The sequence below is a fragment of the Chiloscyllium punctatum genome, chromosome 28 (assembly GCF_047496795.1).
Source record: "Chiloscyllium punctatum isolate Juve2018m chromosome 28, sChiPun1.3, whole genome shotgun sequence".
Taxonomy (NCBI): Eukaryota; Metazoa; Chordata; class Chondrichthyes; order Orectolobiformes; family Hemiscylliidae; genus Chiloscyllium; species Chiloscyllium punctatum.
In genome coordinates, this window is record NC_092766.1 from 79,703,670 (window position 1) to 79,710,883 (window position 7,214).

The following is a 7,214-nucleotide window of genomic DNA, read 5'->3' on the forward strand; positions in this document are numbered from 1 at the left end:
TGCCGAGAACATCAGAGTCAATTTCCCTTCCTCTACTTGGACTGACAATTTAAACTTCTTCAATCTCCTATGATTCCATTTCCCTAAGAGTTTCTCAAGATTTCCAAAGCTGGAGCCTAAATTATATGGTTTGCTTCCTAAACATTTTTCCAACAGCCAACTGACAATATTTTCACAGTATCTCTTCACAATCCTCTGGCTTGCACCATGTCCAGGGATGAGAAGTCCCATTTGGTGGAGAGAGTTCCTAGGCTGGTGAGGTTCACTTTGGAACAAAGATCGTTAAGTGGCAATTTCCTGCGGTTGTTTGTAATGATGGGAGCGGGGGCGGTGGGGAATGAGCACTTTGACGAGCAGGAGGAAGTGTTGCCAATGACCAGAGGCAGAGAACAGAGGACAAGGGATTAAAGGAATCTAATGAAAAGCAGCACTTCTGCTCAGGGCGTTCAATAACAACTGCAGAAACCCGATGTGTCGAGCACTGTATCTGGAAAGAGAAACAGAGATAATGTTTTAAATGTGGAGCATTTCTGATGAAGAACTCGAGTTTCCTCAAGTCAAATGAAATTACAGGCCTGGTTTGCAAAACAGGCTTTCTGAACTTTGAAGTGTTCCAGCAGGAAAGCATTCATAACGTAGTCAGCAGGATTCGAACCTCCGTGGGGAAACGCCAATGGATTTCTAATCCATCGCCTTAACCACTCAGCCATGACTACAGACAGCACCGCCCCCTGAGCATTGACCAAATCAGCCGTGATCTCATTGAAAGCTGCCGCTGACTTGAGTGAAATGTTTCCATCTCCATTCATACATTTGCTGTCATTTGTAAGGTGCGAGACACCAATGTAAAAGAAGAAAAGCACAAAGTTAGGAAAAGATATTTGCAGCAAAATTGAGTCGAAATTATTCATTGAAAGGAAAATCACACTTGGTAATTTGCTCAATCTCTTGCGAACATGACCAGCAGAGGTAATCAAGGGAGCTATTGATCTGAGTATTCTTGGACATGAAACAAACAATGTTTAATGACATATTCATTTCTTTTTCTGGCGAAGGAACCGGTCTTTCCAGATGCTCACAATGACAGAGATTTTTACCAATTAAAAAAGGCAAATAAATCCCATCTCACGCTGACACCATCGTGAGCGCTGCTGTTTTACAATGCCACAGCGTCAGGGTCAATTCCCGCCTCAAGCAACTTAATGTGTGGAGTTTGCACATTCTCCCCGTGGTTGCGTGCGCTTGCTCTGATTTTGTCACACACTCCAAAAATGCATCGGTTAGTTGAAATGGCCGTGCTAAATTGATGGGGTTAATGGAGAGGAATGCATTTGGGCTCGGGCGGGTCGGTGTGGAGTTGCTGGGCCGAAGGGCCTGTTTGCACATTGTAAGTATTCTAATCTACAGTAGTCAATGACCAAGGTACGGCGCACGTTGTTCGATGGGGCATATAGAACTGTTCGATTGTTTTTCTTCAAAGTTTCTTTACAATTCAAACGGGAGAGGAAGAAGGGAAATGAATGTCTCCCATAATTCTTGCCTTCTTTTCTCATTCAGAGGCGGTATTTTTTCCTGTACTTTTTTTTACACTGTGGTTACTGTTAGTGTTCTTGTGAGCTACACCGGCTGGTTTCTTCTTTCCTCAATGTTCCTCATCTCTACCCAAACACACTTTCCATCCTTATCTCCTGAACCAAAGTAATCTCTAACCATTGCATAATTGCCAAGGAAACTGGGTTTTTCACACGCCTGGGTATGTCATTTTCCAATATTAATTGATCGATAACTGTGTTGCAATTGCGCACGAGAAGAGGAAAATAAAATAGAGGCCGGTGGTCCTAGGTTTCAAACACACGTAATTGCAGCTAAAACGCAGGTTACTGCACACAATGCGATCACGGAAGCATGCTCCGAACCGTCAGGAAGCGCACAATAAGTACAATGATGGATGTCATGTCAGGAACAGGACTAGAAACACGTCTCTTGGGTCCTATTATGGACGTATTTCTCAATGAGCTATCGTGTTTTACATATGTTCCATCGGGGGTTACCTCACACAAGGAAGTAACCAGTGCTGCAGGCGGTCATATAATCCGAGTTCCAAGTCCCGGAGTCAGAGACACTCAGGCCCTGTGTGTACCTACAAGGAACAGCTGTGCATGGGGTTTACAGGGTAACTGAACTGCATGAATGCAGCTCGATGGTCGTCTGTCTGCTTCTCCTCTATAGTTTTCTGTGCAGTCCCTGCGTGCAATCTTGTCAACTATATTTGTCCGGCACAAGATGGGCATTGGTCACTTGTCTTGGAGACAGGCTGTTGGTTTATGTGTTGTCATAATTCCGAGTGTAAGGAGGAATCTGGCTGTCAGTTCCCAGAAACTTACTTTAATAAATGAAAGCGTGATTTTTAACTTGCCGCGGGCATTACCTCGTTGCAAAGTTCGTGCACTGCGAATCACGTTGCGGGACTATCCAATTTTGGCAAAGAATTTGTTTGGCAGTCACGAGTTGCCACGACCAGCTATCCCGAGTAGCAATACGGACAAATGGCAAGAACTACAAATTCGATTAGAGCAGCACAGGTTTAATGTGAGAGGGCAAACAGAAGGCAGCCAGAAGATTTCTGGGTGTAGGGCAATCACTCAAGGTACCTTTTCATATGAAAGTCTGAGCATCAGTAGAATCTGGGACCAAAGTAGTCTATGTTGGTCATTCATATTCCAGACAATTTGCGTTGTTCCCTGTTTACTCTGAAAGTGAATAAGCATAGCTATTTCACCGTTATTTCGAAAGAAGATCCTGCATTGAATCTGTTCGCCGTTTTTTGATGTTGTGGCGAAAAGGTGGGCAATCGCGATGTGAAACGTTGCTGTACTTTCATTTCCTTCATTACTGTCCTGGTGAGGGAGAAAGGTGATTGGCTCTCTCAATCAGATGGGGGCACCGGCGCATTGATGGCCTAATTGAATCACGGATATATTTGGAAATGTTCACTTTTAATGGTTCGTTGTTGTGTTTTGTTTTATGATACTTGAGCACTTTCTGGGACTTGGCAATACACTAAATCTCCAGTAGGTTTGGAATGGCCTTGCTGTTATTTGTGCGAGCAGTTCATGTCAGAGACGACTCACGGTGCCTCACAGACAGCACTTAAGCTTCGGTGTGTCTGATCATGGTACTGCCTTTTCAGTTTTGATTCAGTTCCACAATAAGAGCTGTCAGTTTTTGGATTCGCTGGAGAGCAAAGTGGGTAATGCGATATGTGAGGTATTTTCCTTCAGCCAAAATCTTTGATGGCGAACTTGGGAAAGTGTCAAGAAGGATGGTCATTGGCAGCAAATATCCGGAAAACCTTCATCTCTGGATCGGTTGGGCTCATCCACCCTCCAAACAAAATAGCCAAACTCGCTGGCTGAGTTACAAAAATCATGCGTTTTTTTTTTGGGAAATGGTGTATTCAAACCGTTGCCGGTGGCTGGAGCATCTCAGAGTTGTCGACAATGGAAACAAATCCCGCGATCCAACTTGCCCTTGCTGAATAGATAACCGAAATTAATGCATACATTTCTGCCAACATTTGTCCCTTATCTCTCCGAGGTCTTCCTATCTATGCACCCATTCAGATGCCTTTGAAACGCAGTGAGTGCACCAGACTCTGCCACTAAATGTGGCAATTCATTCCACACACACAAATGTTCTGTGTGAAAAGCATGTGTCCCTCACATCCCTTTTAAATTTTTCCTCTCTCACATTAAAGGTTTGCTAAGTAGATTTGAACTCGTGTGTCTTATGAAGAAGTGATCCCTAACTATTTACTCTGTCGGCCTTCCTCATGATTTTATAAGCTTCTGTGAGGCCATCTCTAAGCCCTGAAGCTCCTGGGAATCTGACGAAGCCTATTCAGTTTCGTTCTCATGTTCAAGAACGGCAAACCTTGCAAATCCTTGTAAAGGTTTTCTAAACTTACACTTGCAAGAAGTGTGTCCAGCTGCAGCACTTGTTTGACCGCGTGGCCACTCTTGAGCTGCGGGTGGACTCACTGTGGAGTATCAGCAATTCTGGAGAGTCATGTTGCCTCCCAGGTGCTCAGGCCAGGGATGTCGCGCATCGGCTGAAGTGCATTCGAAAAGGGGATCGTGAACAGCCAGTTGTCTTGGTGCATACAGGCACCAACGAATAAAAAACGAGATGAGGACCTGCAGGGAGAATTCAGGGAGCTAGGAGAGAAATTAAAGAGGAGGACCTCAAAGGTAGTAATCTCAGGATTACTGCCGGTGCCATGTGACTGCCAGCGTAGAAACGAATAAAAAAACGGCACGGTGAACACGTGAGTTGAGGAATGGTGCTGCAGGGCGGGTTTCAGATTTGTTGGATTTTGTGACCAGCTCTGGGGAATGTGGAACTATAAGAAAATTGATGATCTACATCTGAACCAGGCGGGAACGTACGTCCTTTCGGGAGTTTTTGCGACTGCTGTTGGGGAGGATTTATACTAATGTGGCAGGGGGCTGGGAACCACAAGAGTAAACAAGTCGGCAGTGAGGTGGAAACTGGAAACGCTAAGAATCTGGAAGATAGCATTAATAATGGGAAGAGTAGGCAGAGAGCAGATGAATGCAAAAGAACTGGTGGCCTGAAATGCATCTACTTTAATGCATGCAGTATAGACAGATGAATTTAGGTGCCTGGAATATGACGTTATTGCGATCACAGAGATTTAGTGAAAGGAAGGGCATGGTTGGCAACCAAATGTTCTAGGATATAGACGCTTCAGACGGGAAAGGAGGGAATTAAAAGGGGAATACGTTGCATTGCTGGTCAGGGATGATATCTTGGCTGTGCGAAAGGAGGACACCATGTAGGGCTTGGGTCATGAGACACTTTGGATGGAGCAGTGAAATAAGAAGGGTGAGGTTAGGTTTTGGGGGCTGTATTACAGAGAGCGTGAGGTGTAAGAACAAATAGTTAAACAGATCAGGGAAAGACGTAGAGGCAATAATTTAGTGTTGATTGGAGATTTCCGTTTTCCGAACATTGACCGGGTTCCTCTTAGCGTCAGAGGTCTGGATGGGATACCATTTGTAAGAAGCCTCCAGGTGAGTTTTCTGGAGCGGTATATCAATAGTCCGACGAGGGAATAGGCAATATTGGAACTGATATTGGGGAATAAGCCAGGGCTGGTGATAGCAGTTGTCGTGGGTGATTTCTTTGGGAAGTGTCCAATATTCTGTAAGTTTTAGAATACTCATTGACAAGTATGAGAGTGGTCCTGAGGAAAGAGTACGAAACTGGGCCAAAGCTAATTATATCAAAATTATGCAGGAGGTCGGAAATGTGGATTGGACATAGCTATTTGTAGGAAAGTCCACAGTTCATATGTGTCAGGCTTTCAAAGCTAGGTTAAATATAGTGCAGGATAGGCATGTCCCGTTGAAGGCAAAGGATTTGAGAGGCAAGATTCGTGAACTGTTGATGACAGGACAATTGTACGACTCGTCAAGAGGAAAAGGGAAGCATACTTAACGCCTCGGCAGCTAACAACATAATGGTCCCTGGAAGAACATGAGAAGAGTAGGACAAGTCTTAAATGAGGAATCAAGGGGGGTTAAAAGGTGTCATGAAACAACTTCACGCTAGCACAATTAAGGAGAATCCTAAAGCCTATTATTCATATATAAGAGCAAGCGAGTAACCAGAGAAAGGATTGGTCCACTAAAGGAAAATTAAGGAAGGCTGCATGTCAAATCTGAGAGAGTGGGTATGATTCTGAATGATTATTTTGCATCAGTGTTCACTGAGGAGAGGAACATGATGAATGTCGAGTCTAGAGTAAGACATTTGATTAATCTGGATCAAGTTGACATAAGTAGGGAAGCTGTGTTGGGCAGGCTAGGAGTAATTAATGTGGACAAATCGCCAGGAACGGATGGGATCTATTCCTGGTTCCTGAGTGATGTGAGAGAGGAAATAGCTGGGGCCCTGACAGATATGTTCGTGGCATCCTTCAGCACAGGTGAGGTTCTGACTGACTGGAACGTTGCTCATATTGTTCCCTGCAAAAGAAGGCTCGTAGGGATATTCCGGATAACTACAGAACAATGGGCCTAGCATCAGTGTTGGGAAAGTTGCTGGAGAAGGTACTGAGGGATAGGATCTATTCATGTTTAGAAAATAATGTGCATATCAGTGAGAGGCATAGAGTTTTTCCGGGGAAGTGACCAAGTTGATAGATGAAGGAAAGGCTGTTGATGTCATATACATGCACTACAGTAAAGAGTTAGATAAGGTTCCCCATGGTAACCAAATACAGAACGTAAAGTAACATGGTGTGCAGGGTGTTCTAGACAGGTGGGTAAAGAATTAGTTGAGCAATAGGAGACAGAGAGTGGCAGTTGAATGGAGTTTCTGGAAATGGAGAATGATGACCAGTAGTGCTCCACAGGGGTCAGTGTTGTGGTCACTGTTGTTTGTGATGTACTTAAATGATCTGGAAGAGAGCACTGTTGCAATGATCAGAAAGTTTGCAGATGACACGAAGATTTCTGGACTAGCAGAAATTATAAGTGACTGTTAAGAATAGGAGGATGTAGATATACTGGAAAGTTGGGCAGAAAAGTGGCAGCTGGAGTTCAAAACAGACAAATGTGAGGTGATGCATTTCGGTCAGTCTAATTCTAGATGGGGTTATACAATGAACGGAAGAGCTTTGGGGAAACAAAAGTTGATGGACAGAGAGATCTGTGAGTGCAGGTCTATTATACACTGAAGGTTTCTGCACAGGTGGATAGAGTGGTCAAGCAGGCATAGAATATGCTTGGCTTCATTGGATGGGGTATTGAATAAAATGGCTGGCAAGTCATGTTAAAATTGAACAATACATTGGTCTGGCCACACTTAGAATACTGTGTAAATTTCTGGTCGCCACATTACCAAAAGAATGTGGACGCTTTGGAGAGGGCGTGTAAAAGGTTTAAGCGGATGTTGCCTCGTATGGATGGTACAATCTAGGAAGAGAGGTTGAGTAGGTTAGGTTTGTTTTCATTAGAAAAAAGGAGATTGAGGGAGACCTTTTTGAGGTTTACAAAATCATGAAGGGTACAGACAGGGTAGATAGAGAAAAGTTTTATTTCCCAGGTTGAAGGATTAAATACCGAGAGGTCACGCTTTCAAGGTGAGACGTGAAAAGTTTAAGAGGGATACACGCGGCAACTACT

The 7,214-nt window shown here is 44.0% G+C and overlaps 1 non-coding gene across 1 annotated transcript; it reads right to left on the reverse strand.

Annotated features, from left to right (window-relative positions):
* Window positions 1-634: 634 nt before the first annotated feature.
* Window positions 635-716, reverse strand: trnas-aga (transfer RNA serine (anticodon AGA)). The gene has a single exon. It is a non-coding gene; the product is annotated as a tRNA-Ser (tRNA).
* Between the last annotated feature and the right edge of the window lie 6,498 nt (window positions 717-7,214).